At 43.7% G+C, this 25789-nt stretch overlaps 1 pseudogene; it reads right to left on the reverse strand.

Annotated features, from left to right (window-relative positions):
• Window positions 1-1525: 1525 nt before the first annotated feature.
• On the reverse strand, window positions 1526-18632 carry LOC143666673 (small ribosomal subunit protein mS31-like; annotated as a pseudogene).
• Window positions 18633-25789: the final 7157 nt, after the last annotated feature.

A 25789-nucleotide genomic window follows, 5' to 3' on the forward strand; every position in this document is an offset into this window, starting at 1 on the left:
GCAGCACACTCCCCGGCTCTCTCCCCACAGGAGCGCTTTCTTTCCACTTCCAGGGCCTTGTCTCTAAACTGCCACAAGCTCCCTGACAAACGTCAGTCGGGGAGGTGGGAAGCGGGAACTTCACAGCAGAGCTGCGGAGTCTAGTCCCTTAGGTGGAAAGAAAGGACTGGAGCTGGGAGGCGTCGGGAGGGGCCCTGGAAGGTTTGCTGATTCCTGGGCGCTGCTCGAATTTGCATTTACTCTACAGGAAGTCAAATCGAGCCCGGGTTCTGGTTGGAAAAGCCCTCAATTGAAGTCTGGTTTTTCTCTCAAATTGTGGGAAGTAACTCAGTCCTTCTTAATGTGACCACCTCAGTACCCCAAATTGTTTCTCAAAGTGGGCATTGGGCCTTTTGGAGAAAGACCTGCGAGGGGGAGGTATGGCAGAAAAGAGTGTCCATCCAGTGGGCACATGCCTGACCAGGGCACGTGTGACCTCTTCCATGTGGCTCTTTGGTAACACCAGGACAATGCAATCTTTGAGTGACTTTCAGCCAGTTTTATAAAAGATCAAACTTTTATAAAGTTACATCAGGACCCCAAGGGCTCCAAGAAAAGGATCGCTTAGCAATAGCAGCACAATTAAATTCACAGGTTTTCCTTGAACTTTCTCTGTGGTAATAATTGCAAGAGCGTGGGGGTGCCACCAAAGGGAAGAGATAATGCAGGCATTCGAGTCCCTTCCGTTCCACATGGTGAGTGGGAAAGTCCCCCAGATCAGCCAGGTGTGCAGCCTTGATGGCCACTCCTTGGCCAGGCATCCAGGCCTGTCCCCATTCAGCTGCATACGCTTCCCCATAGGTGCCTCCTCCCGAGTCCTGCAGGACCCTCCAGGCCCGGCAAACTGCACAGATCTGGGGCACCCCAGCTGCTCTCACTCCTCCATCCTCTGCCCCATCAGCTTCTGGCTCCACTCCCGATAGCCACAAGAGATGCCCCTTTGTATGCACCCCCGACCCTTTCTATCCTCATCTCTCCATTGGACTCATAATTTCTAAACCTCTCTTTGAAGCTTCCTGCTTTGGTGGATACATTTTATTTTTAGTATGGTTTCCTCTAGACTCCCCTTTGCTTACTGTCTTCCTCTCTACTCCCTGTGCTGAGAAGACTAACAAGCATTTGGGTAATTGCAGCCACTGGGCACGTGTACGTGGTTGAGGACAACCGTCTTCATCCATTCATTCACTCGTCAAGTGACTGCCATGTGCTAGGTTCTAGGGCTGCTAGGACAAAGGACAAGGATGGAGTAGCCTTGCCCCTACTCTTAGGGCTTGTAGTCTAGTAAAGTTTTAGAGAAATTCTAATAATGATAACATTGATTGATGTCTTCTGTGTGCCTATATCGGGCAGAGCACTTTATGCTCATTAATTTAATCCTCTCACCATTTTTGTATGTAAACCATTTTTGACCCCCATTTTTTTCTAATAAAATTATTTAGTGATATTACCCATAACCAATAGCATGAAATACAAATTTACATGGTCTTCAATTGAATTGTCTGTCACTTTCTTTTAGGATAGCCCTCTTTGAATTGAAATAATTTCTAAATTACTCCATGTCCTCAACCTTCTGTTTAAACATTCAGATATGAGTTTTTGGAAAGGCCACAGGTCCCTAACTCCATAAATTGGTGAATTGGTCCTTGTTTTGGAAAATCCTCCAGGTATTTATCCAGAAATATGTTTGTGAATCCTCTGGACACTTATCAAGAAATATGTGTTTGTGAAATTCTGAGCCATCACATTGAAACCTGCTTCATTGTTGTTCTAGTCTGCCAAAGCGGCCAGAATGCAACACACCAGAGATGGATTGACTTTTAATAAAAGGGGATTTATTTCGTTAAAAGCATATAGTTCTTCAGAGGAAAAGCAGCTAACTTTCAACTGAGGTTCTTTCTTACGTGGGAAGGCACAGGGTGATCTCTGCTGGCCTTCTCTCCAGGCCTCTGGGTTCTAACAACTTTCCCTGGGGTGATTTCTCTCTGCATCTCCAAAGGCCTGGGCTGAGCTGCGAGTGCTGAGATGAGGTATGCCGAGCTGCTTGGGCTGTGCTGCACTGACCTCTCTCATGTAAGCACCAGCCAATTAAATCAAACATCATTCATTGAAGCAGGCACACCTTCTAGCCAACTGCAGATGTAATCAGCAACAGGTGAGGTTCACATACCATTGGCTCATGTCCACAGCAATAGAACTAGGCACCTTCACCTGGCCAAGTTGACACCTGAACCTAACTACCACAAATGTTAATTGGGAACTCCCACAGTAACCCCCCCCCCTCTTTTTTCCAGTGGCTCATCTCTTCAAAACTTTGATTTACTCTGGGCTAACTGTTTAGCAAATCCCTCTATTTCAGGTGCCTCTTCAGTAACTGCCTTAATATCGAAAGTGTGATGTCTCTTCCCCTTGAATATATTTTTCTTAAAACTTTTTTTAAGATCAGTAGTCTTTTCCTCATCAACACTATTTTCCAATCCGTCATCACATTGAATCTGATGCTCTGTGTTAACTCTAGCTGTAGCAGATCTGGCAATGGTTACATCTGATACTGTGCTACTAAAACTAACCTTCCGTCTTACCCCATCTCTCTGTGCCCTCGAGGATTCCTCTTGCAGTGGCAGCTGCCTGGGCAGCTCTGGCTAGGTCATCTGCTTGTCAAAAGGGAGACACTCTGTGACATCAGATGCAGCCACCACTAATTCAGGATTCAGCACTCAGGACACAGAGATTCATTCCTCAGGACACAGAGATTCATTCCTCTCCTTTGCAGTACCTTCTGTAGCTTTTTGAAGTGTACCAATTGTAGCCTCCAACCTTTTTGGTGGGTTCCTGTTGGGTACCTTGGCTGTACAATTAATCTGCTTAGTTCGACTTTCATGTCCTTAATAATATTTAACAAGCTTTTTTCCATAGTCTCTTTACACTGTCTTGGCTTTTCAAGTTTCCCTGGAAATCTCATTGATTGGAAAACATTGTTCATCCTTCTTACTATAGATACAGCTGTTAGTGCCAAAACATCTTTGCATATAATTTTTGTCCTGGCCATTCCCTGATGTGCAGCAAGTTCCTACCCCCCTTTTTGTAGATGAGGAAAGTGAAGCACAGAGAGTTGTGGTATCTTTCCTGAAGTCACACAGGCCCTAAGTGTGAATTCTGGGGCCAGAATTCACCAATGTTATGGGTTGAATTGTGTCCCCACAAATGGTAAGTTCAAGTCCTAACCCTTGGTCCCTATTTGGAAATAGGGCCTTTGAAGATGTGATTAGTTAAGGTGAGACCAAATTGTCTTAGGAGGACCCTAGTCCAATATGACGAGTGTCCTTATAAGAAGAGGAAATTCGGACACAGATAGGCAGACAAGGCAGAATGCCACATGATTATGGAGGCGGCTGAAGCGCTCCAGCTGCGAAGTCAAAGGACACCAAGATTTGCTGGTTACTGCCAGTAACCAGAAAGAGACAAGGAAGGATTTTCCCCTGCAGATTTCAGAGGCAGCACGGCCCTGTCGACTCCTTGATTTCAGACTTCTGGCCTCCGTATTGTGTGACAATAAATTTCTGTTGTTTTAAGCCACCTGGTTTGTGGTTATTTGTTACCATAGTTCTAGGAAACTAAGACAGCACACGTGTGTCTGCTCTTGAGTCTTAGCCATCCCTCAAATGAGACATTTCTAGCTTTCTCCAGTGGGCACGTGGCCAAATGGAACGTCTTGGGCTCAGCCTCACAGCCCTTCTTTCTTCAGGCAAAATTGAGGGACATCTGCTAACATCCCTTCAAGTAATGGCAAGCATGTTTGGTCATTCGTTCCCTCTGGCCTTTACCAACTTGTTCCTGAGAGGCTTTATGACTTTATCCGTAGGAGGAGGAAACAAGGAAGGATTTCCGAGAAGAAATCAAATGACCGCTTCATACTCAGATACCTTTCAGAGACCTTAGCTTGTTTTTTTAAAAAACATTTTTTTATTATGAGTATAACATATATACAAAAAAAGCAATAAATTTCAAGGTACATTATAACAAATAGTTATAGAACAGATTTCAGAGTTTGGTATGGGTTACAGTTTCACAATTTCAGGTTTTTCCTTCTAGGTGCCCTAAGATACTGGAGAAAAGGAAAATCAATACAATGATTCAGCAGTCATACTCATTTGTTAAATCCTGTCTTCTCTGTTATAACTCCTCCTTCTTCTTTGAGCCTTCTCCCAATCATTAAGGGTATTTGGACTATCCCGTTCTAATGTTCTCATGTTGAAAAGGGGTGTCAACAACACGGCATGGGGGATGGAACTGGTCCGTGTTCTTGGTGAGCTGGGACCCTCTGGGTTTCAAGACTTACCTGGCCTAGGAACCCATTTGGGGGTTGTAGGTTTCTAGAAAGTAAACTTAATATGTGAAACTTTGGTAGAATCTCAGATAGAGCCTAAGTGCTCTTTAGGATTGACAGGAATACCATTGTTTGGGGTTTGGCAATTAGCAATGTATAGTTGAAACTAGCATAAGAGTAGCCTTCTGAATAGCCTCTTGACTCTGTTTGGACTCTCCTAGCCATGATACTTTATTTTGTTACATTTATTTTCCCCTTTTGGTCAATTCCATGGTGCCAGGGCCAGTCTCATCCCTGGGAGTTGTCTCCCATGCTGCCGGGGAGACTTTCACCCCTAGATGTCATGTCCCATGTAGGGGGGAGGGTAATGAGTTTACTTGCAGAGTTGGGCTTAGAGAGAGGCCACATCTGGCAATAAAAGAGGTTTTCTGGGGCAGGCCACGGTGGCTTAGCAGGCAGGAATGCTTGCCAGCGATGCCAGAGGACCCGGGTTTGCTTCCTGGTGCCTGCCCATGTAAAAAATAAAAAATAAATAAAAAAGAGGTTTTCTGGAAGTAACTCTTAGGTATAACTATAGGTAGGCTAAGCTTCTCTGCTAACAGAAATAAGCTTCACAAGAGCAAGCCTCAAGATCAAGGGCTTGGCCTATTGACTTGGGAGTCCCTAATGTTTGAGAGAGTATCAGGGTTTTCCTCAGTGGTAAAGCTTAATAATTCCATATTTTCACCCCAGTCCCTCAAGGGATTTTGCAAATACTCTTTTTTTTTCTGCATGAGCAGGCACCAGAAGTGAACCTGGGTCTCTGGCATGGCAGATGAGAATTCTGCCACTGAGCCACCATCGCACTGCCTTGCAAATACTTTTTAATTATCTGCTCAACATATTCTGGGATGTCTAAGTGTTACATTAAGCCATACAGAATTACAAACCCTCATTCCTGTTCTGGACTCCATGTGCTTGGGTTGTTTAAATGATCTATCCAGACAGGTTGAGTTAGATTATGTGCTACAGAAAATTTAGGTTTTGGACAACTTAAACCTTTCTTCCTTTGGTCTCACACAGTAGGTGAAATTCTGAAACACTGATACTGTCATCCTTACCTCTGTATTCTGATTTACCTTCGTCCTGACCTGATTGGCATCTTCTTATTTCCAACTGAAGCCAAAAACTTTTTTCGTTTCTCTAACAGTTGTTGCATGCAGCAATGCTGACTTGCCCAGCTGCAGGACTCCAAATCTGCATCTTAGCTGTCACACAGGTACCCAAAATTCCAGGGAGATACCAGGTTGTACATATATAGTGTAGCATCTCAAAATCTAGAAACCACATTTATAGTCCTGGACCAAATACAGTCCTGGACTATATAAGAACTTACAATCTAGGCCCCAATTTTCTTGTAAGTAGTTTCTAAAAGAGACCATACAATATTTGTCCTTTTGTTTCTTGTTTATTTTGTATCACATAATGTCCCCAAAGTTTTTCACCTCTTCACATCCCTCATGACTTCTTTCCTTTCTGCAGCTGTTCAATATTCCATCATATGTAGACACCACAGCTCGCCCTTCTACTTCTCAGTCAATGTATCCTTCAGCCACCTCCATCCATTGAACATCACAGATAATGTGCACGGTCAAGAGTCTCTGTCTCACATTATTCTCACTTAGTTATACAATCATCAACACTCTCAATTTTAGACAATTTTCATTGCTTCAAAGAGAAAAATGACTGATAAACACACCCTCACCAAATAGAAAATCCAATGAACTCTTCTCCTTCCCTGCCAATTATTTACCTCTGGTATTACTGTGGTACTGTTGATATCTTCCTGTTAAATATAGACCATAGCATGCAATAGTAGTTTTCCCCCTATACCCCTCTATTATTTACTCTTTGTACAAGATTCATACCTTTGAAGTAGTTCATGCAAGGACTTTTTTATATGTGTAGTGTTAATCGGTGAAATACATGGCTCTACGCAACCCCTTTCAATCATGTTCACATTTAATATGGCAATATTCCTTATAGACCTGCTAATGAACTGCCTTCATTTTTGTCCATTTCCTTTTATTTAGGTTCAACCGCATTGGCTAACCATTCACCCATCTCTAGTTTCCCCTATATTCTAAGGGGAATATCTCTAGGTCCCCTATATTCTATATTCTAAGCCTCTGAGTTTACCTTTACCAAGGTCATAATAACTAAATTATGCAGTATCTATCCTTTTGTGTCTGGATTACTTCACTCAGCATTATGTCCTCAAGGTTCATCCATGTTGTCATATGCTTAGGGACCTCATTTCATCTTACTGCTGCATAATAATCCATCGTATGTATGTACCACATTTTGTTTATCCACTGTTGATGGGCACTTGTATTGTTTCCATCTTTTGGTGGTTGTGAATAATGCTGCTATGAACATTGGTGTGCAACTGTCTGTTTGTGTCACTGCCTTCAGCTCTTCTGGGTATATGCCAAGTAGTGGAATATACTACTTGGGTCATAGGGCAACTTGATATTTAGTTTTCGAAGGAACCATCACACTGTCTTCCACAGCGACTGCACCATTATATATTTCCATCAACAGTGCATAAGTGTCCCAATTTCTCTACATCCTCTCCAACATTTATAGTTTCCTGTTTGTTTAACAGCAGCCATTCTAATACGTGTAAAGTGGTCTCTCATTGTAGTCTTGATCTGCATTTTCCCTAATAGTCAATGAAAATGAGCATCTCTTCATGTGCTTTTTAGCTACCTGTATTTGTTCTTCAGAAAAATGTCTATTCATATCCCATTTTATGACTGGGTTGTTTGTTCTTTTGTTGTTGAGTTGTATGATTTCTTTACGTACACAGGATATCAAACCTTTATCCAATCCATGATCTCCAAATATTTTCTCCCATTGAATTGGCTGCCTCGCCACCTTTTTGACAAAGTATTTTGAGGCACCAGCTTGTTTTTCATGTAATCATATAATCTTGGAAGCTGTGTATTGATCTGATAAATCTGACAAGGAAAAAACTCCATGCAAAGGTACCTTGGCTGGTCACAGACTGACCTCACTGCAGCCACCCTGGGCTTCACCACTGAAGAAGACCCTCGGAACTTCTAAGTTATTATAGATACCTTGATGCCTGAGAATGGGAGTGACCTACACTTTTGAGAACTGAAGTCATGAAATGTGTTTTGTCTGACGAGGAGTTAGACTGCGCTAGGCTCGTCTAGCTCTGACACTTGCCAGGTTGGTGTCCTTTATATAATCTCGCTAACAACTGCAAACAGTCTGAAACTCTTATCTGTGAAAATACATATGCTAATCACCGCTGCCTTTGACTCCCAGGGTTTCTACACGGAGAAGTGCTTTGAAAACAAGGCATTAGATAGCTGAGAGAGGTTTGGGAGGTCATTATCCACATCACACACTGCATTTGCTCTTCATTAACTGTGGTTTTCACCTTTGAAACCTGGAAACTAGCCTTTAGATATGAGAGCACTAGTTGGAAATGAGGGAATACAAACTAAAAGCAAAAAATCATTTTGGGTAGAATTCGAGTTGTTCTGGGCAATAGTCATAGCTATGTCAACCCAAGGCACTTGGCATGTCTGGGCTAAACGTTTTTTCATTGGCTTAGATGATCTCTAAACTTATTACCTGTAAGATATATATAAATGACGCTATCATTTTTGAGGTTTGTATTGGGGGAGGGGCATAAGCTCTGGCGCCCCAAGCCACCCCCGAAAAGTAATAATGGGCTTCCAAGATGTTCCTAGTAGAAACTGCCTTTTGGGGGACTCTCCATTGGGATTGCTGTAGGGTAATGCGCTTCAGCCTTTAAGAGGTGTCTTAATTTGCCAAGTCTGCTATTACATAGGACACAGATTGGCTTAAACAATAGGAATTCACTGGCTCACTTTTGGAGGCCAGAAGCCCCCAAACTAAGGTGTCCTTAAGGCCTTAGGGCCATTTCTTCTGTTGCAGGCAGCCCCTCTTTGTTAAAGCCACTTCCTGTTGCAGCAGGCAGGCCCCTGTTTACTTGCGCCATTTACTCTTTGAAAAGTCCCCCAGGCTCCGAGGACAGTCAAAACTGCACGTAGGCAGGAAAAGAGATGTCCCCGTGAAGCCCTGCCCCGTAACTGCTCATCCGCTTCTGTCAACTCAGCTTCTCAATCTTTCCGGATTTGATCGCCAGCACACAGCCAATCATCTCCCTCGAGCATCGCCAGTTACCATGCCGGGAACAATTTTGCCTATGAGATCTCATGTCAGCCCCTATTCGGGGCTCAGACTTTTAGAGGCTACTCAGCTGAGCCCTATGGCCACAGAGGAATAAAACTAGTTCCTGAAACTTTGGAGCCTGGTTTATTCTGTTTCCATGTAATGTTCCCGGAGGCTTGTAGCCTTGTTCCTGGTTTCACCAACACTCCGAATTCTGAAATGTTCTGATGGTGGTTTGTTGGCAACCAATCTTTGCCTCTCTCACCTAGAACCTCTTTCCTCTCTCTTCCCCTGGCGTCTGCCCCTTCTCCTCGTTATCTGATTTACGTATTCAAATTTCCTTTCCTGATAAAGTCTCCAACCACAGTGGATTAAGTCCCACCCTAATTCAATTCAGCCTCATCCAAACAGGATCTTGGAAGACTCTTGTTTACAAATGAATTCAACCCCCCAGGGCTGGGGTTAAGGACTTGACCTTGTCTTGTGGGGGAAGTGGTTCCATCCCAATCAGGTGTCTATGCATTTCCTGGAGCTCTTCCAAAAATGCAGCTTCTGATTCTGCAGCTCTGGGTGGGGCCTGGGATTCTGAATTTCTAACAAACTCTCAGGTGAGGCTGCTGCTGCTGCTTCTTAGGCCACACTTTGAAAAGCAAGCTGAAAGAATGCTGGCACTAGAAAATTAAAATATTGGTTGCTGTTGTTAAAAGTGAATTATGTGTGTGCTGCAGTTAGGATTGGCCAAAATGTGAAATAAAGCTATGAATCTGACCGGTTTATATTCAAGAGACCCATTTAGGAAGGAGGCAAGCTGAAAGTGGAAAGTCCAGTTGAAAAGAAGAAAGGCTATCAGAGGAAGTCTGTCTGTCTGTCCAGGAGTGCACCATTGAAAAATCTAATCTTACCTTGGAATTGGGCACAGAGGGGACACAGCAAGACCACACAGGATATGTGTGGACTCATCAGGAAAGACAGACAACCTGTAGGGCCTGCACATCCCCAACTCCAAACTCACATCTCCCCCTTCAGATATACTCCCCTGGCTGTGCATGCTGCATCCTTTGTGTAATTCTCTCACTCCCACCACTCGGGAAACTGAGATGCCCCTTTGATATTTTGCCTTCAACGGCAAATTGTAGAGTCATTGATTCTGCATTCTCTGTCCTCTCTCTCAATCCATTCATCACTTTGGCATCTGCCAGGTCAGGTGATAGGGCTGGCTGGAACTTAGATCAGCTGAAGTTACTGGAAAACTACGCTTGCTGACTATTTCAAAGAACTTCTGTTTGTGATTCTTAATTACAAATCTTGCCAAGATGGATTCTTTGACCTCTTTTAACCGATACGTAAGCATTAATGCATGAATTAATTCAGCAAGTATATATTGAGTATCTACCATGTGCAAGGCACTCTGCCCATGCTAGAAACACAGTCGGGAGGAAAACAGACATGACCTCTGAAGTTTGTCATCTAATGTGAGAGGCAAGCACTCAATGAACATTTGCACAAATAGATATGTAATTAGAATTATGCTAAGTGCTACAAAGGAAAAGGACAGAGGCTCTAACAGAGTGGGGAGGATGACTTGGTTAGCCAAAGGCCACAGAATAAAGGGACATTATTGGGCCTACAGAGTGGGTTGGGGGTTTAGTCAGGGAAGTTCAAGCCCTGCCTTTATCATTTCAGCCACTCACAACCTCGGGCAAAGGTAGCACATAGCAAGTTTCGTGGTGCACAATGCCATTTTGCCCATCCACTGTGTTCATACGGTAGGAAAAAGGATTTCTTTAAAAATTATAAAAAATAATTTTTATTTTCTCCTAAGGAAAGAGTACTAGAAGTCTCAGAAATCCCGGGTTCCTTGGAAGTGTCACTGTGGCTTGTGACCTTGAGCGAGTCGTTTAAACCTCTGGGCATTTCTGTCCTCCTCCCCAGCCCCTTAACATGAATTTAAAGCCAAATCAGTGTTTGCCTTAGCAAACCAAGGTTGGTTTGCTTTTTATTTTCTTTTTCTAACAACATGGTGATTATGGTGGTGGGAAGCTGTAGGTACTCCGGGAAAATATGCTCTTAAATGTGATGCATTCCTGTGGGTGTGAACCCACTGTGAGTAGGACGTTTTCATGAGGCTACTTCAGTTAAGCTGTGGTCCGGCTCATTTAGGATGGGCCTTAATCCTATTGCTGGGGTCCTAAATAAGAGAATGAAATGCAGACAGTGAGTGAGAAAGCCAAGGAAGCAAGAAGCTGAAACTGATGAGACCCAGAAGAGAAGGGAGAGACCTGGAGATGCTACCACATGCCTTGCCAGGTGTCAGAAGAGTCAAGGTTGCCGGCAGCCAGCCCCAGAGTGCCACAGTCTTTGGGAAGAAAGTAACGATGCCTTGATTTGCACTTTTTTAGCCTCGAAACCATAAGCTAATAAATTCCCATTGTCTAAGCCAACCCATTTCATGGTATTTGCTTGAGCAGCCCAGGAAACTAAAACCATGTACGTCTGATATTTTTGCCTCTCCAGCATTCTTCCTTCCTTAGAAAAGAGCCCCCTGCTTTTCTTCAGGGAGCCCCCTCAGACTAGGTTCTTTGGCTGGTTCTGACAGTATCCTGCAGAGTCAGGATGGGTACCAGACCCAGAATTGGCCAATCCTTCTGCTTATGATGATTGGTTCAAAGATGGACAGACCCAAGTCAGCCAATCAGAGACTGGGAAAAAGGACTGGAAACTGAGAGTTGGGACCTGGGGCAGCCATCTTGCCACCTGGAACCGAGCCATTGAAGAGGAAGGCTGGGCCTGGAGGTGGAGCTTGGGAGTCTCTGGATCCTGTCAGCTGCTTCTTTCAGAGCTTTTCACTTTCATGGAACAATGACTATCCACCTCATCCCCCATTGCACCTTTTTCCCTTCTTCCTCTTTTGCTGAAATCGGTTTGAGTTAGGTTCAACCTGAAGGATCCTTATCAACCACAAAAGTTAGACCAAAATTCAGGAAGGCCTCAACAGATAAAAGCAATGTAGACAATGGTGTAGCTCAAAAACTCAGTTACATAAGAACAGGGTGGGCCAACTGATCTCTGCAATGGTTAATATGAAAAACAAAAATCTGGGGCTGGTGCTGGCCCCACCAGCTTGATGAACACCAATAAGTGTGTTCTGAGCTGATGCACTTTGCACTGTGGTGACAACCCTGCTCGATATCACTGATTCTAGCATTTTGGAATCCATGGTTCTAATCCTGATGCTGCCACTGAGTAGCTGTCTGAACTGAGTAAAATCACTTAAACTGCTTAGGAACTGAGAGCAAACTAAGTTGAATGGAGGGGCTCAATGCATGGCTGCAGAAATAAGGGTCAAACTTTACAGCCTAAAGCAGCGGTTTTCCACTCTTTGGGGCATGTCAGTGTTACCTGGAAGGCTTGTTAAAAAACACAGATTGGTGGGCTCCACCCCTGAGTTTATGATTCAGGAGGTGTAAAGGTTAGGTTCTGGTGTCAACTTAGTCAAATAATGATGCCCAGTTGTCTGGCCAGGCATGCACTGGCCTGACCGTTGCTGCAAGAATATTTCACGGCTGGTTGATAAACCAGAAGGCTGGCGTATTAAATCATCAGTCAGTTGATTGCGTCTGTGGCTGATTACATATGTAATCAACTAAGGCGTGTCTCCCACATCTCGATAATCCAGTCAGTTGAAGGCCTTTAAGAGAGAGGAGAGACTTTCACTGCTTCTTCAGCCAGCAAGCCTCTCCTTTGGAGTTCATCCAGAACCTTCATTGGAGCCTCCAGTTTCACAGCCTGCCCTATGGATTTTGGACTCTTCCATCCCCATGGTTGTGTGAGACACCTTTATAAATCTCATATTTATAGCTATCTCCTGTTGGTTCTGTTTCTCTAGAGAACCCTGACTCATAGAGTAGGTCTAGGGTGAGGACTGAAACTAGGCGTTTCTAACACATTCTCAGGTGGGGCTGACGCAACTGGTCTTGGGGCCACGCTTTGAGAACCGCTGTGTGCTCTTTGGACCACAGGCCTCCTTAATTTCCCTTGAGATGGCCTCAGGCCCCAGATGTGGGAGGACGTGACGGAGAAGTCTTTCTTCCCAGAGTGATACGACAGGAGGCTACCGAGGAAGGAGTGACTCCATTATCGGGGCAAGTCAGAGACAAGGGTGGGAGTGGGAAACCTCTTCCTCCACCCAGGATGAGAAAGCCCACACTGGTTTAGCCAGTTTTACTCAGGAGAGAATAGGAGGAGTGGATCGGACAGATACCACTGCTGGGGTGGAATTCAGGGATTGTGGAACAGCCACCATGTCTTCCCCTGCCCCTCCCTCCTTTCTCTGTGGAGGATAAGGATTCATCTTGGGGTCTCTTATAAGATTGGGGGAAGCTGAATTTGTCCCTCCTCACTCCACGGTGGTGTCTATGTGACAGTTGTTTGCTATTAGGGCAGAGAGAAAGGAACTGGGAAGAGAGAGGGAGGAGCTGAGTAAAGTGGGGTCCAGGTGGGTAGCTACCTGTATTCCTGCCATTGGGCAGGGCACGGGGTTTGTGCTAGGTAGAAGGGAATCGGCAGGAGGTTTTCTTGGTAATCACCTTCCCCAACATCCCTTTACCACCTCTACCGAATACCGAGTGTTGGCTGCTGGGAAAGGGACGATGTGGAGAGAGAAGCAGTGGGGCAGCTGCTGGGTGGCAGGCAGAGGCTGAGAGAGAGTGGAGCCTGTGCTAGACATGGACACGGTAGGGCCAGTGGGGAGGCATGGCGCCCACCATGTCAGAGGATTACGTCTCTCCCTCTGTAGTCCTTTCATGCCTCACCCCTCCCCCTACTCCTAGCAAGCTGCAGGCAAGAGTAATGGAGGGATTGGGGAAGGAGACCCAGGGCCACTGCTGGCACTGTGCTGGGGACAGTGAGGGGTGGGGCGGGCACATGGTTCAGGTTTTTGAATAGAATATGACATTAGACTCTTCGGTCTTACAAACCAAAATGAATGTCCCCCAATAACTCAAATAACATAAAGAACCAATCTGTCGTTGAGGATTTCTAGCAAATAAGGGGGACTCCAGAGCACAGATGTGGGGAAAATGAAGCATTTACATGTTCAGACTCCAAAGAGTTGAGACTTCTTAGTAAATTACTCTCATTCATCTCATCTTGTGCATATTATCATTGAACAAAAGGTGACGCTGGGCTGGCTCCCTACTGAAGCAAATGTGTTGTTTCAGGTTCAAAGACTGCTGCACTTTTAGCCATCCCTAGTTCAAAATGCCCTTTGTCCTGCAGGCTGCACTCTTCGTCCTTGAATATTCTTCCACTTCTGGACTCTTCCTGGTAACTATGGTTGTCCTGAGCTGTCCTGACCTTATTTTTTCAACTTTTGTAAGTTGGGACCATTTCCTTCTAGAGCCTTCTCCACTTTCCACCTCAAATTCCTTACCATTAAAATCAATTACACAGTAAATACAGTATTAAAACGCAAAGGCTTGTGTTTTCATAGGAAAATGAAATTTTCAGTATCCGTGGAAACGGTTATCATCAAATACTTAATAGCTTTGTAAAAAGAAAATGTAATCAAATGCATATATAGAAGAAGGTACAGTATTACATTAGCTACCAAGATGGTTGTAGCTTCAAGCACATACGACAAGACTGTCACCGAGCAGCAGCACTAGCTGGATGTCTTTATTAATCAGAAGTTTTAGTTCAGTCCTCAACTTTTGGGAGAAAGGAAAAATAATATGAAAACAAGTTCAGATAAAAATTTTTTTTCAAGAAAGCAATTTCCAGGAGCTATCTTGAGGTGCAGCCAAGTCTCTTCTTCATTGTAACATCTGCAAATAAAGATAGGTGAGGGATATGACTAGAGTACAGTGGAAAGAGCAATCACTTGAAGACCTGAGGTCTAGACTTCCTCTGGCTTGACGCATAATCTGTGGCAAATGTCTGCTGGCCCACCCCACCCCCCTCCAGCCTCAGTTTATCTCATCTGTAAAATTGGGGTAGTAGTGGTGGAGCAGGTGGTCTCAAAGGCATCTTTCCATATCATATTCTGCAATTTCAAGATGACAGTACAAGGTTAAAAAATGCTAACCCCTTGGAGAAATGGTTCATTCTAATACTTGGGCACAAAATATACAAGATGAATCTGGAGCATCTTGTAGTACCAGAAGACAAGGATGTGCTAAAAACAAACAAACAAAACAAAACAAGAGCAAAACTTGTAATGATGGAGTTTATCAAGGGACATAGAGGCCAAATGAAAGAGCTCCCAATGGCCAAAGCAGAAGCACCTTGGGTAACAAATAAAGTTGTATACCATTATAGTCCAAAGTATGAAATAAAAATCTGAATCCATAAATAAATGATTGGATAATTAATTATATGGGAGTGGGGAGACAAATTCCCCAAACAGAATTCCAAATAAAGTAGATAGTCTACCCTTAAGGAGGGGGAACATGACTCTCTACTCTTTAGGTGTGGGCTGCACATATACCTTCCTTCCAAAGAATACAGTGTGGAAAGGGGGGTGGTGGGAGTGGACTTTCCAGTGGAGAACTCTGAGAGGCATGATCTCAGCCAGGAGATCAAGGTCAACATCCACAGTGATAAGTCATGTTGATGGTATGTACCCTTGATATTATGTGAGGAGAATGACACTGTGATCCTTCCAAACACCGTAACCCTAGTCTAATCATGAGATAAAACATCAGACAAATGTCCCAAATTGAGGAACATCCTACAAAATACCCGACGAGTTGTTTCAGTTTGCTAAAGCTGCCAGAATCCTATATACCAGAAATAGGTTGGCTTTTTCGATGGAAATTTATTAGATTACAAATTTGATCATGAAAATGTCCAATGGTGACATCTGCGGTTCCTTCTCTCCTGGTTCTGATTTCAGTGGCTGTCTCCAAAATATCTTTGGTTGTTTCTTTCTCAGTTTCTCCCAGGGCATTTTCTTGCTGAGCTCTCTCTCTCTGTGAGCTCTCTTAAAGTTCTCCAGTAAAGAATTAAGACCTTAATGGGCTGGGTCACATCTCCATGGAAACAACCTTATCAAAAGGCCCCACCCAACAGTAGGTCTGCACCCACAAGATTGGATTAGAAGACCATGGCTTTCCTGGAGTACATAACAGCTCCAAACCAGCACACTAGTCAAGATCATGAGAAAACAAAGTCTGAGAAACTGTCACAGCCAAGAGGAGTCTAAGGAGACATGATGACTGGATGTGATGTGGCATTTTAGATGCAATCCTGGGGCAGAAAAAAGGATATTCGGTAAAAACTAAGGCAATCTGAATAAACTATGGACTTCAGTTAATAATAACATATCCGTGTCAGTTCCTCAATTGTAACAATTGAACCATACTGGTGTAAGATGTTATTAAGGGAGGTTATCGGGTGTGAGGTATACGGGACACTTTGTAGTATCATCACCATTTTTCTATAAATCTAAAATTTTTTTCAAAATAAAAATTTTATTTTAAAAAAGGATAATCCTGAGAGCTGACAACGCTTGCAGAAAGGATAGTTATGGCTGACTGACTGGACTCTACAAGGAGGCAGAAGTGACAGAGAATTTCCAAGAAAGGATAAAAATAATGGAGTTTAATTCATCAGAAATCCTCTTTCCCCTGGGGGTTCTGATAGATGGAGTGGCATGGAATGTAGGCAGCAAAGGTTAATTCAGCAGACCTGAGTTGCCCAAACCCTACACATCCCAAACATCTTCTGCAGTGCCCTTGACCAGCTCTGGGAGATCACTTCTAAGCCCTTGGAATATCCTGCCTGATAAGAACGTCTTGTATACTTAGAGCCATGGGCCATATCATAGTTTATGGTGACAGTGTGATTCATGGTGCATGGCCTGTTTTTGTTCACCTGGGGTCCTGGGCCATGCTGTAGGGATTTGAACTCTGGCCAGGGTGGGTGGAGGCTGAGTAGCTAAGGTCAGTCATGTGGGCATTCCATATAAAAACTCTGGACACCTCCCCCTGTCTATGTGGGACATGACTCCCAGGGGTGTGGAACTTCCTGGCAACATGGGACAGAAATCCTAGAATGAGCTGAGACTCAGCATCAAGGGATTGAGAAAACCTTCTCAACCAAAAGGGAGAAGAGCGAAATGAGACAAAATAAAGTGTCAGTGGTGGAGAGATTCCAAACAGAGTCGATAGGTTTATCCTGGAAGTTACTCTTACACATTAAATAGATATCATCTTGTTAGTCAAGATGTGATGGAGAGGCTGGAGGGAACTGCCTGAAGCTGTAGAGCTGTGTTCCAGTAGCCATGTTTCTTGAAGATGATTGCCTAATGATATAGCTTTCACAATGTGACTGTGTGATTGTGAAAACCTTGTGTCTGATGCTCCTTTTATCTACCTTATGAACAGACAAGTAAAACATAAGGAATAAAAATAAATAATAGGGGGAACAAATGTTAAAATAAATTTAAATTGAAATGCTAGTGATCAATGAAAGTGAGGGATAAGGGGTATGGTATGTATGAATTCTTTTCTGTTGTCTTTTTATTTCTTTTTCTGAACTGATGCAAATGTTCTAAGAAACGATCGTGATGATGAATATGCAACTATATGACAATGTTGTGAATTACTGATTACGTATGCAGAATGGAATGATCATAAGTTAAGAATGTTTGCGTTTGTGTATTTTTTAAAAAAATAAAAGACACATCAAAATTGAAAAAAACCAAACTCTGGACACCAAAGCTTGAGTGAGCATCCCTAGCTGGTAACACTTCCCGCGTGTTGTCACTCATGGTTGCTGGGAGAAGGAAGCCCTGTCCCTGTGCCTCAATAGGGACAGACATCTGGAAAGTTGAGCTGGTTTCTCTTAGACACCGCCTTATGCTCCTTTTGACTTGGCTGATTTTAATCTGTGTGCTTTCACTGTAATAAACTGTAACCATGAATACAACAGCTTTCCTGGATCCTATGAGTCCTGTTAGTGAATCATCGCTCTGAGGGTGGCATTGGGGACCCCCTGACATAGCATGGCACACAGCCTGGGGTCTCCAGGCCCCCACATCTCGATCTAACCAGGGGAAAAAGACCATGTTCAGCTGGGAGCCTCCTTAGCCTGGTTTGAGATTACAAATTAGCTGATCAATTAGCCAATTATTCATTTCCTTCCATTTGTTCCTAGTCAATACCTCAGAATTTAGAAAAGCACATATTCAATTTCCTCTCCATTCCAGCTCGCCTCCCAACAGCCATTGTAATTCAGAGGTGATTTTGCCCAGTTTTAAAAGATACAGACATACACATCAGCTCCATCACGTTTCCGCTTGATAAGCCTCTACTCTATCAAAGGACACAAACACCCACTTTTCTCATTGCAGCACCCCCAGTGCATGGCACTTCCCTGAAAATGGTGCATAATGCTTGGCAGGAGGCTGGTCATGAAGAAGTCTAGTTCTGGTCTGAGAAAGAGAGGACTGAAACTCTGCAAAGGAAAGAGACATGCTGCTGAGATTGAGAGGAAGGAGCTGCTACAGACTAAATCATGCCCTCCACAAAGACATGATCAAGTCGTAACCCCTGGTCCTGTGGATGTGAATCCGTCTGTAATTAGGATCTTTGGAGACGTTATTAGCTAAGATGAGGCCAAGCTGCATCAGGGTGGGCCCTAATTCACTATAAGTGGTGTCCTTATAAGCAGAGGAAATTTGGACACAATTTAGGGAGAGATAGATGGGGAGAGAGCCAGCCATGGATCAGAGGCTGAGATTGGGTTTTGCATGGCTGGCAAGCCACCCCTAGAAGTCTACACACTTCAGAGAAAGCATTGTCCTGCTGACACCTTAATTTTGGACTTCTAGTCTCCAAAATTGTGAGTCACTAAGTTCCTGGGTTTAAGCGAACCAGTCTGCGGTATTTGTTATTGCAACCCTGGCAAACTGAGACAGGAGCTGAGTGGGAGACTGATGCACTTGAGATGCTTACTGGAAATCAGTGGTAAATGCTTTGGTTGGCCCCTCTGGCACTTTGTAATGGGAAGGCTGCTCTGGAGGCAGCTTCTCCTTCACCTGGGGAAGCCCCATGGCGTGGACTTATTTTATAACGAGCTGATTTTTTTCCCAATATTTTTATTTAAGAAAACAATGATACACTTAGAACCACCCAAAAATGGATATCTTCATTAGCTTACCTATAGGCATATTTAAAGTATCCATATAATCATTGTAAAACCTGTGCTTGTGCAGTGAGTTTCATAAGCCAACTTAAAATGAAAGCAACAAGGGAAAAAATCTACAAATTCAGATAGGAAAATTCCTAAATTCTATAAATTAAACACTAGCTTAGATACCATCTGATCAGCTGTCAAAACTGTGACTGTTCTCAAGATATCAAGGAGAAAGTTATTCCAAGTATCTACGCTGCTATAGTAATGACCTATGTTGCTAAACATTCTCCTGACTTCAGGAAAATATGGAGATACAAATATTTTTACAATTAACATATGAAAATCTTAACCACCTAAAATGGATATCTTAGCTTATCCATAGAAATAGGTGGTCGTTAGATTCAGGTGTCAACTTGGCCAGGGGAAGGTGCCTAGTTCTATTGCTAGAGACATATAATGGTACGTGAACCTCATCTGTTGCTGATAACATCTGCGGTCGGCTAGGAGGCATGCCTGCTGCAATGAATGATGCTTGATTTAATTGGCTGGATGCTTACATGAGAGAGCTCAACGTAGCACAGCCCAAGCAGCTCAGCCTACCTCATCTCAGCATTCGCAGCTCAGCCCAGGCCTTTGGAGATGCAAAAAGGAATCACCCTGGGGAAAGTTGTTGGAACCCAGAGGCCTGGAAAAAAGGCCAGCAGAGATTGCCCTGTGCCTTCCCATATGAGAAAGAACTTCAGTTGAAAGTTAGCTACAAATTTATAGTCCTAAGGCCATGAAAATGTTCCAATTAAGGCACCAACAGGACCATACCTTCTCTGAAGGAAGTCTGCTGGCATCCAGGGTTCCTCTGCCAGACAGCAAGGCACATGGGTGGTGTCTGCTGGTGTTTGTTGCCCAGATTTTATTGTTTTTAGCTCCCTGCTTTACTTTCTGTGGGCCCTTGCTTCACAGGGCATGATTCTCTCTCAGTTCTCTCTGCTTTTCTGTCTTTGATCCTCTCATGAAAGATTCCAACGAAGCACTAAGACCCACCTTGAAAGAACGGGTCACATCTCAATTGAAACAACCAAATCAAAAGGTCCTAACCGCAGTAGCTCCTCCACCCCCACAGGGAGGGATGAAAGGAACATGGCCTTTTCTGGGGCACATCACAGCTTCCAACCAGCACAGGTGGTGTTTGGGATGTGGACTTAGGGGAACTGACAGGTCTTATCCAGGGTCTCAAGACTGTGTGTCACGATAGCATTTCCAAGAAGACTATACTACAGGACCCAGGAGGCTGGGAAAACGGGTCCTGCAAGGAAGCTGAATTTGGGCACTGGGTGGAGTGTCTGAGCCACATCCTTCCCTCTGGCCAGGGTAGCCACTCCACAGCTGACCTGACATGGCCCCTTCTCCGTCAGCTGGAGGACTTGGCAGGTGCAGAAGTTGGTCAACCTGGTGTGGACCAGGCTGCTAGCCTCAGGGGGAGAGGGGCGGCCCCTGACTCCCAACAGCCAACGAGTCTTCAGCTGAAGGTACCTGAGAACAAAACCCTGACTTGGAGAGGAAAACATGGTGCCAACAGCTTTGGTGGCCACATGCCCAAGGGAAAGGAGAATGTGTTTGTTTTTTTTTCCTATACTCAGCTGCCTCTAAAACTCTGTCATGTAAACATGAGGGTCACAAATGTGCTTTCTCTTTGGTTTGGCTCATTGGTCCCTTAGGCCATCTGCAGAGAAGAGCTCTCCAACAGGGAGATCTTTGGATCAGGGCTGTCCAGTGGCTTTGGGGGCACCTGACTCTGCTCAGACACATCTTGGCATCCTCCTGCTTCTCTTCTGAGCCCTCAGCCCCCCAAGGCTGGGGCCAATTCCAGTTTCTGCCTTGGAAGTGAAAAGCCAAACTTCTAGTGAGGTTAAAACACATTAATTCCCAAATTGACTTTGGCTCTCCTGCTATTTAAAAACCCTATTTGGTAAGCACTCCACCAAGCAATAGCTCTGAAGGAGAAAGATTACTTCCCCATTAGCCTGGTTTAGCAGAATGCGTTGTTATTCAAAAGACCGTCAAAGGGAATTTAAGTGGATGTGGATTTCGAGAGTCTAGATGAGAACCCAGTCTACTGGAAGTCTGGGCAACCTCAGACCAGGCGGTACCTTCTTCCCAGGGAAGTGAGGTCCTGATGGGCTCCCTGTCAACTGTGCTACTCAAACCCTTCTCACTCTCAAGGCTTATTGGGTAGTGGAGTAAGAAGGAAATTGATGTTGTCAGAAAGCCATGTGCATGCTGCCTGCCCTGCCTGGGGACCAGAATGAGGGCAGTGAGACAAAACAGGAGACCAGCCTTCTGTCCACTGAGTGGTGGGACTGGAGGCAGGTGACACTGACCCTCCTAAGGGTCACTGCCCTTGGAGCCCTCTGTGGGGTGACCCAGGCAATGCCCAGCCTCCTTCTGCCTCGGCCAGCTCATCCCCATCCCTCACTTCTCAGACCATATACGATTTTTCTGGGTTCTCAGGTCTGCTGCAAGAAATCCCTTTGCTGCAACTTATGGAGAAATACCTCAAAATGTATCCTCCCTGGCATTTGGCCAAATGTATCACAGCTTGGCTTGGGCAGGACCTGAATTTAATGTCGAGTGGGAGGTTTTTGTTTTGTTTTCTTGGGGAAATAGCAGTAGGTGGGAGGGAAGGGACATTTAGACACTCTGTTGACAAGTTTTAATATTCCATCTTTTGAAAAAATTGCGTTTGGTCTTTTTACACTGTCATAGAGCAAACAGAACTGTGACATGTTTTGTAATTTATGTGGATATGGGTGTCATATGCTTTTGGCAGTTCTAGTGTATTGACAATGATTACAGGGTTTTCTTTCTGTGAAGAAACCTCTCGCCACCCCCCGCCCCCAGCTCTGACCATCAGCTCCCACCCATGTTTGTCATGTCCCGCTGGCTCAAGGCTGGCCGTCCAGCCCCTTTCCCTTGGTCTCCTCCCTTTGCTCCTCTAGGCAGCTCAGCATGGAGTCTGCTAATCCCTTTCTGGGAAAGATGACCTTGACTGGCAGGTGGGCTCTCCTTGCCTCCCCCCTTCCCTTCCCTGTTAACAAGCCTTTACTGAGACTCTGCTGTGTTGTACCGAGGCCTGGGCAGAGCCAGCCCTTGACATAAAGGCGGCGTTTGTGGTCTCAGGACAGGCGGCCAGAGGCTGATTCCTGTGTACCCAACACTATGGAAACACACACACACGGGAAAGGAACCAAATGCAGCTCGCTGGAGGATGGGTCAGGGTGACCTTCCTGGGGCCATGGCCTGTCTGCAACCTGAAGCATGTGTAGAGTCTGATTGGGTGAAGGGAGTGGAAGGAGTGGGGGGCGGCAAGGGGAAGAGAGGCAAAGGGTGGGCGTGGTAGACATAGGCCATTGTTCAAGGGTGCACAGCATCGAGACCCCTCCCGTGCCTGGGGAGCTCCCCTGCTTGTGACTCTTGGTCATTGGTAAGACCACCATGTGTTACAAAACACTAAAGTGCCAGATATTCTCACTCTCAGCCTCCTTTTCAGCTCAAATAGATGCACGGCCCAGGTCCCCCCACCCCGGCCCGGTCTGTGTACTTGCTCCAACTTTGACTTGAGAGCTGGTGATGCAAAGATGCTGGACTGAGTAAGGTCCATTCTTTTATTTTATTACTACTTTTTAACTTTTTAAAAAACTGTATAATATAACATATATACAAAGCAAAGAAAGAAAAATGCAAGAGTTTACAAAAGACTCTTCAACAAATAGTTACAGGACAGATCCCAGAGTTTGTCATGGGCTACCATACCAGCATCTCAGATTTTTCCTTCTAGCTGCTCCAGAATAAAGGAGGTTAGAAGGAATAAATATATATATATTTTTTATCATCACAATTGACTTTCTTTCTCTTCTTTGTGAAAAATAACATATATACAAAAAAGCAATACATTTCAAAGAACAGCACCACGATTGGTTGTAGAACAGATTTCAGAGTTTTGTATGGGTTACAATTCCACAATTTTAGGTTCTTACTTCTAGCTGCTCTAAGATACTGGAGACTAAAAGAGAAACCAATTTAATGATTCAGCATTCATATTCGTTTGTTATACCCTACCTTCTCTGTATAATGCCACCATCACCTTTGATCTTTCTGTCCCTCTCTTTAGGGGTATTGAGCAAGATCCATTCTGCAAGTGGGTGGATGCTTCGGTGTCCAGAGCAGTTTTATCATCAGTGTCAGGGGTTGGCCTCAGTGGTCAGCAGTGCAAGCTGAGGGCTCTGGGCCCAGCAGTGGCAGCCAGGGATGCCTTCACAAGGGCTGTTCTGCAGCTTGACTTTAGACCTGATCCTGACTTTGGAACCTCCAGTCTGGTTTTCCAATACTGCATAGTGTGCGAGTTCCCCATCATTGTTATTTTTAATTAATTAAAATTTTTATTTTGAGATAATTGTAGAGTCAATTGCAGTTGTAAAAAATAATACGGACAGTGGCTCAGCAGGCAGAATTCTCGCCTGCCATGCTGGAGAACCAGTTCGATTCCCAGTGCCTGCCCATGCAAAAATAAAAAATAAAAAAAATTATAATATGGACAAATCTTGTGTACCTTTTACCCAGTTTCCCCCAATGGTAGTACCTTGTAAAACTATGGTAGAACATCTCAACCATGATATCGATGTCAATGCAATCAAAATACAGAATATTTCCATTATCACAAGGATCCCTCCTGTGGCCTTTTTACAGTCATACTCATCATAACCATGGCAACTACTAATCTGTTCTACATTTCTATAATCTTGTCATTTCAAGAATGTTACATAAACAGAAGCTGTGGTAGTTAGGTTCAGGTGTCAACTTGTCCAGGTGAAGGTGCCTAGTTCTATTGCTGTGGAACGAGCCAAAGGTATGTGAAGTTCACATCTATAGTCGGCTAGGAGGTGTGCCTGCTGCAATGAATGATGTTTGATTTAATTGGCTGGTGCTTAAATGAGAGAGCTCAATGCAGCACGGCCCAAGCAGCTCAGCCTACCTCATCTCAGCACTTGCAGCTCAGCCCAGGCCTTTGGAGATGCAGAAAGGAATCACCCCGGGGAAAGTTGTTGGAACCCAGAGGCCTGGAGAGAAGGCCAGCAGAGATCACCCTGTGCCTTCCCACGTAAGAAAGACTCTCAGTTGAAAGTTAGCTGCCTTTCCTCTGAAGAACTATATGTTTTTAACTAAATAAATCCCCTTTTATTAAAAGCCAATCCATCTCTGGTGTGTTGCATTCTGGCAGCTTTGGTAGAGTAGAACAGAAGCACATAATATGTAACATATGGGATCTTTTTTTTCTTCCCACTCAGCTTAAATCTTTGGCGATCCATTCATGTTGTTGTGTGTATCAGTAGTTCACTCCCTTTTATTGTTGAGTAGAATTCCATGGGAAGTATGTGCTACAGGTTTGTTTAGCCATTCACTGGTTGAAGTAAATCCATGTTGTTTCTAGTTTTGGGCTGTTATAAATAAAACTACTGTAAAATTCGTGCACAAGTTTATGTGAACGTAAATCTCCATTTCTCTGGAATAGACGTCCAGAAGTACAAATACTGAGTCATGTGGTAATTGCATGTTTAGTTTTTTAAGAAACTGCCACATTGTTTTTGAGAGTGGTTGTATCATTTTACATTTCCACCAGCAATGTATGATAGATCTCATTTCTCCACATCTTTTTCAGAATTTGATGTCACTTTTTAATTTTAGACATTCTGATAAGCATATAGTGATAGCTCTCTGTGGATTTAATCTGCGTTTTCCTAATGGCTAATGATAGTGCACACCTTTTTATGTGCTTATTTGATTTTTCCTCTTCAGTGAAATATCTCTTCACAATTTTTGTCCATTTTCTAATTGGATTGTTTGATGTTTTACTGTCGAATTTTCAGAGTTCTTAATATAGTCTAGATACAAGTCCATTGTTAGCTATGTGGTTTGGAAATTTTTACTCCCATCTGTTCTTCTCTTTCATCCTCTTGACAGGGTCTTTTGTAGAACAAAAGTTTTCAGTTTTGATGTAATATAATCTATCAATTTTTCCTTTTATAGGTTGTGCTTCTGGTGTCAAGACTCAGATATTTTGTGTAGCCCTAGATCCCAAAGACTTTTTCCTAAACATTTTTAGTTTTATATTTTCTATTTAAGTCTGTGATCCATTTTAAATTAATTTGTGTACAAGGTATGAGATTTAGGCTGAGGGTCTTTCTTTCAAATATCAATTCCTCCAGCAACATTTGTTGAAATGGGGGTCTTTATTCCATTGAAATTGCTTTTGCAACTTCAAAAAAAATCAGTCAGGCATATTTGGGTGCATCTGTTTCTAGCTTCTTTATATCATTCCATTGATCTATGGGTCTATCCCTCCACTCATACCTCCCAGTCTTGATTACTGGAGCTATATAATAAATGTTGAAATCAGAGTAATTTGTTACAATTTTTTTTTTTTTTGCATGGGCAGGTACCAGGAATCAAACCTTGGTCTCTGGCATGGCAGGCAAGAATTCTGCCACTGAACCACCGTTGCACTGCCCATCACAATCTTTTAGTTTTCAAAGTTATTTAACTATTCTAGTTCCTGACCATTTCCATTAAATTTTAGAAAAATCTTGTCTATATCTGTAAATAATCTTTCTGAGATTTTGATAGGAGTTGTGTTAAACTTGTATATGAGTTTGGGGAGAGCAGATGTCTTTATACTCTGTGAGTTTTTCAATTCATGAGCATGGTATGTCTCGCCATTTGTTTAACTCTTTTTAAAAAAATTTCTTTCACCATCACTGTTCTAGTTAGCTAGCTGCTGGAATGCAATGTACCAGAAACAGAATGGCTTTCAAAAAGGGGAATTTAATAAGTTGCTAGTTTACAGTTCTAAGGCCGAGAAAATGTCCCAATTAAAGCAAGTCTATAGACATGTCCAATCTAAGGCATCCAAGGAAAGATATCTTGGTTCAAGAAGGCTGATGAAGTTCAGGGTTTCTTTCTCAAGTGGAAGGGCACATGACGAACACAGAGTTTCTCTCTCCTCTGGAAAGGCACATGGTGAAC

The sequence above is a fragment of the Tamandua tetradactyla genome, chromosome 23 (genome assembly GCF_023851605.1).
Source record: "Tamandua tetradactyla isolate mTamTet1 chromosome 23, mTamTet1.pri, whole genome shotgun sequence".
Lineage (NCBI taxonomy): Eukaryota > Metazoa > Chordata > Mammalia > Pilosa > Myrmecophagidae > Tamandua > Tamandua tetradactyla.